We start from the raw sequence: 11,117 nt of genomic DNA, 5'->3' as shown, positions 1-11,117 counted from the left end.
TTCTTACTGCAGTATATGTCACCCAGAGATTTTGCTATCACTTTCACAGCAATTCCTTTCAGCAACCAATAATCCTTTCTGTTTACGCATTCTTCCTTGTTCTCTTCATCTTTAATAACCTCATCAAGGGCCCACACAGCCTCCTATTTAAAGGGTACTGAAGGCTCTTTCTCCAGGGGTAAAGGAGCCAGAGCATGAAGCTGACCACTCAACTCCATCTACTGGCAAGGTAAAAAACTATGGAGCTATATCTCCACTCCCCCATATGTCTTCACAGCATGCTGCTTCATTAAGTCCAGTGACAACTTTGCCTCTTCTTTCAACACAAGGAGAACATTATTAGACTGACACTTCTATGAAGAGTAGTTCAGTGATCTGAAAGAACCGACTCTGGAATCTGGTAGAAGCAGAAACGATTTTGGGATCCAGTTCCTATTAAGCACCCACACTGGGAGCATCACTTTCATTAGGCTTCCTTGAATTTGCTTTAATATCGTTCCCAGTTACAGCTGAAAAATGCGCTCAATACAACATGCAAAAGTAACAACTTGACATGGTTTACATGTACTGTATTCTTTGGCAACATTACTCAGCAAGAAATTAATCATTCGTGTAATAAATAATAATAATAATAACAATACCATAATTAAGAGGAATATTCATTCCGTTCATATTGCGATAATGAAGCCAAATCAACCCATGGTTTACATAAGATTTCTTGCTTAGAATATGCTCCCGAAATTGCTGGCAAAGTTGGTCAGTTCCACTGCGGAATCCCCTGTACATGTTACCTGCGGTTTTCTCTCGTTTCTCTTTTTAAAAATAAATATATTCAAAAAGTTGTTTTAAAGACTGTTTGTTATGTAGGTTTATACCCTGCACACCATTAATGAGAAAAATAAAATTAAACAAACAAAATGCTCACATTCATACCCACCTTCCACATTCCCAGTTTCTTCTAGAGACTTCATGACGTCTGGACCACCATTGAGTGATGCAGTGTGGTGGGTATTGGGGCTTCATGAAACAGAAACTGCTCACAGCCATAACCACCTTCCCCACTCCCAGTTTCTTCTGGAGTCTTGCCGACTTCTGGACCACCATCGAGTGATGCAGTGTGGTGGGTGTTGGGGCTTCATGAAACAGAAAACGCTCACAGAAATAACCACCTTCCACAGTCCCAGTTTCTTCTAGAGTCTTGACGACACCTGGATCACCATCAAGTGATGCAGTGCGGTGGGTGCTGGGGCTTCATGAAACAGAAACTGCTCACAGCCATAACCACCTTCCACACTCCCAGTTTCTTCTAGAGTCTGGACGACGTCTGGACCACCATCGAGTGATGCAGTGCGGTGGGTGTTGGGGCTGCATGAAACAGAAAATTCAATACAATGAAACGCAGGTTATCTTATGTGCATTATCTCCCAGTATAAAGTAGCCCAGAAGATAATAGCATGAAGTGAGATTTGAGGTTCTTACGGCAGTGAATATCAAGATTATGACCCTCTGTGATATGTTGCTGAACTTTGGTGGATAGGTATGGATATTCTAGGGAACCTGCTGCCTCCATTTCAGGCAGACTACCCACAAGATCACACCCAGAAGACAGTAATCTACATATTCAGTGGATTGTCAGAAACTGGCTCAACAAGTTGAAGTGTCCCTTCAGTGTGATGGCTGTCACATTGAATTTGCATATAAGCAGTTAAAGTTCATATTTAAGGGCAACTTCAGGTTACTTTGTATATCAGACTACTTTATACAGGCTCATTATGCCACATATTAGTACAGCTATTCTCAATCTTTTTAGTATGTACCAACATCCATTTCGTAAAGAAAAAAACAAGTCCCACCACAGAAAAAACAAATCTAATTTCCAATCTACATTTTAGTATGGATACTCTGAAATTACAGTTTAACTGAATATGCAGACTATTAACTTGAAAAGTTCTAATACACCAGTTTCACTACATTCTCTGTTAAGCGGTGAACCTCTGGTCCACACGGTACATGCACTTTGGGCATAGACGCATGCTTTGTCCACAACATAATTACTAAAACCAGTAATAAAATCCACATCTAAACTTTATGCAAGCACATTCAAGTGACTTATGTGGCCATGCCATAGCTCAAGTGTCTCTGACACTAAGTGAGGAAGATAGAATGAGGGTGTTTGAAAACAGGGTGTTGAGGAGATCATTTGGACCAAAGAGACATGAAATGACAGGAGGTTGGATAAAACTGCAAAATGAGGAGCTTCATAACTTGTATCCTTTTCGAAGTATTTAGAATGATAAAGTCAAGGAGGATGAGATGGGCAGCTCATATAGCAGGCATTGGGGAGAAGAGGAATGCATATAGGATTTGCTGAGAAAGCCAGAATGAATGAGATCAATAGGAAGACCTAGGCATTGGTGGGAAGACAATATTTGAATGGATCTTCAAGAGACATAGGATGGGGTGGTGTGCACTGGATTCATATGGCTCTGACAAGAAGATGAGTCTGTCTCTTATGAATACATTCGACCTTTCATCAAGTGTATATTTTGCAGGTATAATATGTTATCGAAAACTCTTCCTTTTCCTTTACACACAAGACCTCCGTCAGTACAGGATTTACAGAGCACATAATTCCTAACTTACAGATCTTATGCTACGACAACGTAGTCATAAACATAAAATGAATGAAGATAAAATGCAGGCAATCTACTTCTCTCATAGATTTAGCCCCCCTCATATTCATTTCACACTAAATGGGCAGAATATCCCCTTCGTCAATCATGTAAAATACCTGGGCATAATCTTTGATAGGAGGATTACGTGGAGACTTCACATAGAAATGATTGAAGCCAAGGCTTTCAGAACATTTATTACTATCTACTCCCTATTCAAAAGTCAGCGTTTAAACGAAAACATTAAACTATTCATCTGTAAGGCACTGATAAGATCAGTATTGACTTACGCTTGTCCCGCCTGGGAATTAGCGGCACACACCTACCTCCTAAAATTGCAGTGCATGCAAAACAAGGTTTTGCCCATCACTGGAAATTTTCCAATGTGCACTCCATTCCGCGACTTGCACACGGCTTTCAGCTTTCCGTATGTATACATTTATACAACAAAATTGTGCAGACGACGAGCAGAAGTCATACAAAATCATGATAATGATCACATTCGCGCTCTAGGACAAGGTGAAGCAGGACACGGAAAATATAAGAGGCTTAAACTTGGCGGTGGTCAAGCTTATGACCGTTCAAATGACTACGCTGTCGTTGTAGCATAAGATCTGTAAGTTAGGAATGATCTGCTCTGTAAAGCCTGTACTAACAGAGGACTTGTGTATAAAGCAAAAGGAAGAGTTTTCGATAACATATTATTTGTGCGAAATATACACTTGACGAAAAGTCGAATGTATTCATAAGAGACAGCATGTGGCTGGAGAGCACTATCAGCAACAGGTGTACACACTCAGTAACAACATACACAGCATAACACCCTCTGGATTTCCTTAGTCCCTCCACCCAAATATCAGGATAATACCGCAGTTAGGCCATGGCCACTTCCTTTCAATTCATCAATCACCGTACTAATCCTGTGATACATAGTCACAATACTGTCAGCATTGTATCAGGGGCAGTCAAATGAAAACGGGTCAGAAGCCAAAACATATTGTGATATGTTGCGCAACGGAAAACCCCCCACCAGCAGTGACGCGGCGGGTGAGTCAGCGCTCCCTTATCCCCTCGCACGGTAACATAACGCGCAACGCGCGGTGATGTAACAGGATGATGTGGCACTCATTACACAACTGGCAAGCACTGTGGCTATATAAGGGAACTGCACAGCGGCTGTGAGTTAGTTATAATGTGGCCATCGCCGAAGACAGTTCCGAGCTAGTTCCGAGCAAGCCTACGAGCGAGTGTGTTATCAACGAGTTCTCAGTTCGCAAGTTACGAGCTACAGACGCGTGTGCGAGAATCAGTGATAGTTCGTGATAACCAGTTATATTTGGAGTGTGTAATTCAGCGAGACTTGTATAGCTCCCATGCTATTAATACGTGAAGACTCTGGAAGATAGTGTTAAGAGATTTTGTTGTAGGGTTTGTAAAGTGTGGAAACCCGCAACTGTGTTATAATTAATTGTAGCCAATATTTGTAGATTGTTCAATAAACCAATTAACGATCTCTACGGCATATTCAGTAATGAAACACGTTACAATATTAAAGAACATTTCTTAACTCAAAACTAATCTCCAAAACTGTTAATACATTTATCCCACTGGTAGATAAGACAGTCAATCCCTTCCTTGAAAAAGCTTGTGGGCTGTCTACGGAACCACATCTTTACCCAGCCACACACATCTTCGTCCGATGCAAACAGATGTCCATGAATGTCTCTTCAGGTCTCCAGAAACGTGAAAATCACATGGGGAGATCTGGGCTGTATGGGGGATGTTGAAGCACTTCCCATCCAAATCTCTGTAGCGTATTCCTCACAGAGTTGGCAGTGTGGGGGCGCGCATTATCGTAAAGAAAGATAACGCCGTTCGATAGCATTCCAGGGCGTTTTTACTTTATGGCATGTCTCAGTTTCTTCAAAGTGTCTTCATAGGGCTGTGCACTGACTGTGGCACCATGCTCGAGAAATTCGACATGCAGAGGGCCCTTGCAGTCAAAGAAGGTCATCATCATCATCACTTTACTGGAACTTGTGTGTACTGCTTTGGATTTCTTCGGTGGGGGAGAATTCACGTGTTTCCACTGTTGGCTGTGCTGTTTGCTCTCAGGTTCAAAATGGTGGCACCAAGTTTCGTCCCCAGTGGCAATGCGGGATAGAAAAGCATACCCTTCCTCATGGTATCATTGCAAGTGACCCAGTGTTCCAGCTATTCTCTGAGTCTTCTGCTCCTCCGTGAGTTGATGTGGAACACACTGCACGCAGATTTCTTCTCACAATAGCATGTACGGAACTGTGACTTATTCCCATCAAAAGACTAATTTCTTCCACAGTGATCCGTTGGTTTGCCCGGATATGACCATCCAATGCAGCAAAATAACATCTGCAGTGATGTTATGGTGAGCCTGTCCTAGGCCAGCATCATCTTGCAGTGACACATGTCCCTCTCAGAATCTACTACGCCAAGTCAGCACACGCAAACGTGGCATGCTGTGTTCGCCATAAAAAACAGACATGTGACTATAAATTTCTCGTCCTCCAACTCCTTCAGCAGTCAAAAAGGGCAATACACTTCACTGTACTTCTTTACTTGCCTCTATTACTGACGTTGGACGACCACACATAGCGCTTACCTTACTTCCAGGACAATAAACAAATGACTAGTGTGCAAGAGCACGTTGTCACTGTGCTTATCCGAGTGTCCATCAGATGTTTGTACCGTAAGCAAACTCCAGTGTTACTAAGTTGTGCATCATGTGAGTTATGCGTGGTGACCCATTTTCATTTGACTGCCATTTATAAAATAAAAGTGTTGTTGTATGGTACGACGTGCAAGACGAAGTGGTAGCTGGTCGGAGCAGTCTTGTCGTCCATACAAACAATTTAGATCTCTTACGAGTATGTCCGAAAATTACGTGGATCGCCGGTAGTTGTGTGTTTTACCGGATTGCCAGGAAATTGCAGGTGACGAACAGGATGTGGAGTGGAGCGAAGTCCAATCATATCGAGAAAAACTCGAAGTCCAGTCTGGTAGAAGATAGGATAATTTATTAACTAAAGCGACATACAGTCGAACAGACCACTTACACAACTGACTGCTGACTGAACTCCTGCCCTCAGGAAGGAGTTTATATTCAAAGTAAAATACAGTATTGGCTCAAAGGAATGTGTTTTGTATTCCCACTCCTTTGGCCTGATCATAACCCCTAAAATTAATAACATTTATCTCCCTTTAAATTAGTGAGTATTGCTCACTGACGCTTTGTTTATACAGTGTTAGTGTGAGGGTCAGAATGAACCAAATTCAAAGCTTTATTTACATTTTTAAACTGTCCAAGGGTTGTCAGGTTTATAGCTGTGTGTGTCTTTACTCTGCCACGAACCCAATACTAATAAAATATCCTGTGGCATGTTAAGGGTTCGTGCTCAACACACTGCAGTGCCAGCAAGCTATTTATTAGAGCATCCGCTGCCTTATGTATTTTTGACGCCCTAAAATAACAGAGGGCTCTGTTCCTTATGGCAGTGTGTACAGTAATTCACTGACTGCATGTAATGAAAATGTTGTCGTTTGCTTCACTTAATGGCAGAGCTGCAGCTGAGCAGATATATGAGTTATTGGTAAGTTGCAAAGGATATGGAAGGCCCTTACCAGACTGTTACTGGTGGTCATGAGAAATGCAATGAGTAAACCAAAACATGAAAGTATGACAATAAGCAATGCTCCACACTTATATTCAAGGGGAGATTGGTATGAATATTCTTGGGAACCTGCTGCCTCCATTTCAGGCAGACTGCCCACAATATCACACCCAGAAGACAGTAACCTACATATTCAGTGGATGTTCGGAAACTGGCTCAACAAGTTGAAGAGTGCCTACACTGTGATGGCTGTCACACTGAATATGTTTATAAGCACTTAAAGTTCATATTTAAGGGCAACTTCAGGTTACTCTGTATTTCAGACTACTTTATACTGGCTCATTATGCCACATATTAGTACAGCTATTCTCAATCTTCTTGGTGTGTGTACCAACAGCCACTTTGTAAAAAAACAAATCTAATTTCCAATCTACATTTTAGTATGGATACTCTGAAATTAGAGTCTAACTGAATATGCAGATCAGTAACTTGAAAAGTTCTAAAACAACAGTTTCACTACATTCTCTGTTGAGCGGTGAACCTCTGGTCCACACGGTACATATACCTTAGGCATAGACGCATGCATTGTCGATAACATAATTACTAAAACCAGTAATGAAATCCACATCTAAAATTTATGTAGGCACATTCAAGTGACCTATGTGGCTGCGCCATAGCTAAAGCAGTTAGTCGCTGGCTTCCCACCACGGTGGCCCAGGTTCGATCCCAGGTCTGGTCAAGTGGGCAATGTGGTGGACAAAGTGGCGCTGGGGCAGGTTTTCTCCGAATACTTCAGTTTCCCCTGCCACTATTCATTCCACCAAATTCTCCATCATCATAATCACCTGGGGCAGGCTTCAATAGACCAAAAGTGGCCACCGTGCAGAGTGGACCAAGTTGGACTCCACCCCCCACTAAGAGAATTCAATTTTTTCATGTGACTTAAGAGCTGCTTTGGAGTGGGAAAACAAGTCAAGGCCTATTATGATGCTGAAGCCTGCACTGACAAGATATTCTGTGTATACCTTGCATAAATTTCATTCAATGTAGTAAATTCACAAAGTGTGGACGGTGCCCGTGAAGTACAAGTGCCCTTACCCGGTCAATGTGTGAGTGAGGGTAAGTGAAAAATTATGGAGCAGCAACTGTGGCGCCTACTCAGATAGACCAACGCCTCCTCTCATTGAGGAGGAGAGCGTAATTCCAATCACATGACTGGGCTTGCAGAGAAGAAAACTTCAACCATATGTCCTGATGGCGACTGAAACCAAGAACAACTTTGCTGGTGAAAACCAGAAGCAATCTAGTGGACTGGACAGCCAAGAGTTCAAATTTTGATTCCAGGTGGGGGTATGAGTTTTCACCAGTCCTGGGACCCACCCAGCTTCCTATCCAACTAGTACTGAGGTCTCTTCCAATGGGGGTAAAGGGGACAGGGGATGTGAAGCTGACCACTCGTCTGTCTAGCACCGAAGTGAGGAGTGGTGGGGCTATGCTTCCACAGCTCTGTGCTTTCATGGCAAGGTGCTTAATTACTTAAGCACATGGACTTTACCTTTTCCCTTAATTTGCTTGAAGGGTGAATGCCATTCAACCCCCCCCATGTCAAGGATGAAGAGCCATGCTTCTCTGGCCCATCTTGGCTATGTTAGCATATGACATGACATGCAAACAGTTGGAGCACACTGACAGTGAAATGGACACAATCTCCACATCCTTCTGTTCCACACGGTTTATACGAGTAATATCTGTGCCAAAAGCAGATGTGAGCTGATTAAATGCTGCGCCCCAGTAAGTCTGACCTTGTATCAACTGTACTGTGTTCACATTATCTCAATATAAAATTAATTACCAACATACAGCATGAAGCAACCAGACTTCATTATCATCCAATTCAACAATGAACATTACAGACATGAAACAATTTGATGATGTGACGAGTATATTTGTGCAGTGGTTGCTCTCTATACTCACATCCAAGTGCTCCAGTTGATTATTGGTGGGGATACCGGCTGTACCGAATGACCCTTTCTGGGTTATTCTTTAGTTGCTACAGGGAAAATGTCACCACTGCTTTGTTTAAAATCGTTCCAACCGATGCTATGTAGCCTAAAATACTAAGAGCATTGTAAAATAAACCCTATATAACACACGCTCGCCAGAACACTCATACACTTGTAGGATACCTGTACATTATAAAGGTTTCTGGAATCGCTCTACTGTTTTTGGACTTTGTCCACTGTCCTGCTAGAATGAGCTCTTTCTAATGGACCCAGCAGAGTAGTTATGACCCCACCCCTCAAGAGAGGACAGAAACAGACACAGTTCCCGAAATGATCCATTCTCTGGTTTTCTAAACACCAGACAATGAACATAATGCAAAAACCCAGCAACTGATTCTGAGTGATATACAATACCAATTTTAAATTCTGAATTTTGGTGAATGAAGCATAAGTCAGAAACATTTCTTATTTCTCCTTCACTTAATGTACAGGCTTCTATGTCATGTTCAGAGTCTCACCGTTGCTCTGCCCATCTCCTTTCTCGTTCACATTTCTTATTTCCCTGAGGTCTGTACTTTTATTTGTCTCTTCATCTATCCTTTACACATGGCTCTGCATGTCAGTCCCTCTGCTGCATCAGCTACACCAAACGCCCGTTTAGATGTGCACAGCATGTGCTCACAATGTGTCATAAAATTTATATACATTAAGTCAGTCTCTGAGCTAGTGGGATGAGAGGTCTCAAAAAATAACAACTTCCATTAATGATAACTAACTCAGTTCCCTGGAGTTACTTATTCATACTCGTATGTACCAGTAATTAAAATGGAAACACATAATGGAAAAATAAATTTCTTTGAAGAAGACAAAATTTGCCCCAGTCTGCTGGGAATATAGGGTTTCATAAACCGAGTGGCTGCATGCAAGTCACTGCCCTCTGGTATATATACATAGCATACTGTACTACCCCAATGTATGTAACAGGAAAACCCAGACTTGTTGACCATCGGAGACACATTTGGGTTGCTTCAGCAGGATGGAGACAACTCCAAATGCCAGTTCCAGACACTCAATCGAAAAGTTCTAATGTCAAATATTAACCAACTTCACACAGCTGCACCTTTTCAGAGAAGCTACTAGTTGCTCAGCCACTCAATGAATTAACAAAATGTTATGGAACGCAAGGGTCACTACCATTCACAGCCAGACACTGGCTCTTATCCTGAGCCAGATGATTTCACTCCATATTCCCTTCTTTAAGCATACATAATACACAGCATTAGCATACCTTCACACTTTTCTGAGGACAACTGCAACTTGCAAATCCATTCGTGCGCTGTGCACTACTTTATATGGTGAAGACACAAAATGGAAAACATACTCCAGGACCATGGAGCAGGATCAGTTCTGGTGATGCAGCAACAGCCAACGTGTGGCAACATATGAGGTAGAGTTCTGCTGATACAAAGTTATTGAGGGATGAAGGCATGGTACATTTTATGCAAAATGAAGCAAAGCGTTCCTTGGAAAGAAAAGTGTCAGTAATCAGAGATCACTTGGTCAGAGTGACCAAGAATTAGCTTCGGTTATGATGCAGCTCATTCAGGCAGTAAAGAAAATGCGTATGGAGGGAGGGGCATAACCGCACTGAATTTAAGTACAATTAAAAGCAATTCCTCTTGTGTCATTCCACTACAGGAAACCTCTGAATTCCAATTCATAATATTAATGACATTGCCTAATTTTATTAAAGAATATTTCACAATTTCCAGCTGACTCTTTCCCTCTAATGCAAAGGAGACCTAAAGCAAAAAGGAGTTTCTCAGTGCCAAACCACTTTCTTTTCTGATCTCATGACCGCTCAGTTTCTCTGCTGATATTCACAATGAAGAGATGTAAGCAATTCTTTCACGATCCTTTTAATTAAATTCTCTGTACTACTTTATTTCTCCACAAGCAGACTCAACAAACCTTTATTTAACTTTCTTTTTATAATCAATATACCAAGTATACCGCAGAAATATATCTTGTCTGCAATGTCCAATACAGCATAATTTGTATTAATCTGAAGAATCCATAACAGTTACCTCAATATACTGAATTCAAGCAACATATCGATCTGAAACTAACTGATCAACAAATTGACTCACATGTAATGGCAGAAGAGCACAGATAACACAGCAAAAAGCATATGATGCTGCTGAATTGTGTGTATAAGCTGTTTATCCCTTTCAGTGATTACACTCTACTAATCATGAGCTTCCAATGCTGAATTAACATAACTGCAGGAGAACGTCATGTCATGTCTGTTTCCACACAACAAGAGAGATCCCTGTGCACATTCTGTATTTCCGTTTATCCCGTAGATCGAATGATAAGCAAAAATCGGGGTTCACTCTACTCCTGCTTTATTAAGACACAGAAATTTGATACAGAAGTACGCTTTAAATACACACAAACTTATAACCATAGTAAAGCATAACAATATAAAGATACTGTTGTTACACACGTAACTGTAGTTAAACATAACAGTAAACATCACTTAGGTAACAAGAAATAACCTAGTTCTTAAATTGTTTACTATGATGTTGCCAACTCTAACATTATATTACAGTATTTGAGAGTTGCCAACATAACACTCCCCCTTAAACAATTCGGGAGTTTTTATTTTAAATACTCATTCATTGTGAATATATCAAAAGATTACTATTATTCAGAACATCATTTGGAAACATCATTCTTAGCACAAACCAAGTGAATTAATAAAATTAGTATGTTTCCGTACATTTAAACAT

The 11,117-nt window shown here is 41.2% G+C and overlaps 1 long non-coding RNA gene across 2 annotated transcripts; it reads right to left on the bottom strand.

The window, feature by feature from the left end:
- Positions 1-200: 200 nt before the first annotated feature.
- Positions 201-11,102, bottom strand: LOC111873010. 2 transcript variants are annotated; one of them, XR_002844331.2, is made up of 4 exons: positions 10,473-11,102; positions 9,611-9,777; positions 7,418-7,580; positions 201-1,365 (listed from the first exon to the last, which is right to left on the bottom strand). It is a non-coding gene; the product is annotated as an uncharacterized LOC111873010 (long non-coding RNA). The 2 variants fall into 2 exon arrangements; XR_004513964.1 differs by lacking the exon at positions 7,418-7,580.
- Between the last annotated feature and the right edge of the window lie 15 nt (positions 11,103-11,117).

The sequence above is a fragment of the Cryptotermes secundus genome, unplaced genomic scaffold, assembly GCF_002891405.2.
Source record: "Cryptotermes secundus unplaced genomic scaffold, Csec_1.0 scaffold1990, whole genome shotgun sequence".
Lineage (NCBI taxonomy): Eukaryota > Metazoa > Arthropoda > Insecta > Blattodea > Kalotermitidae > Cryptotermes > Cryptotermes secundus.
This window is presented reverse-complemented; position numbering and strand designations above follow the sequence as displayed.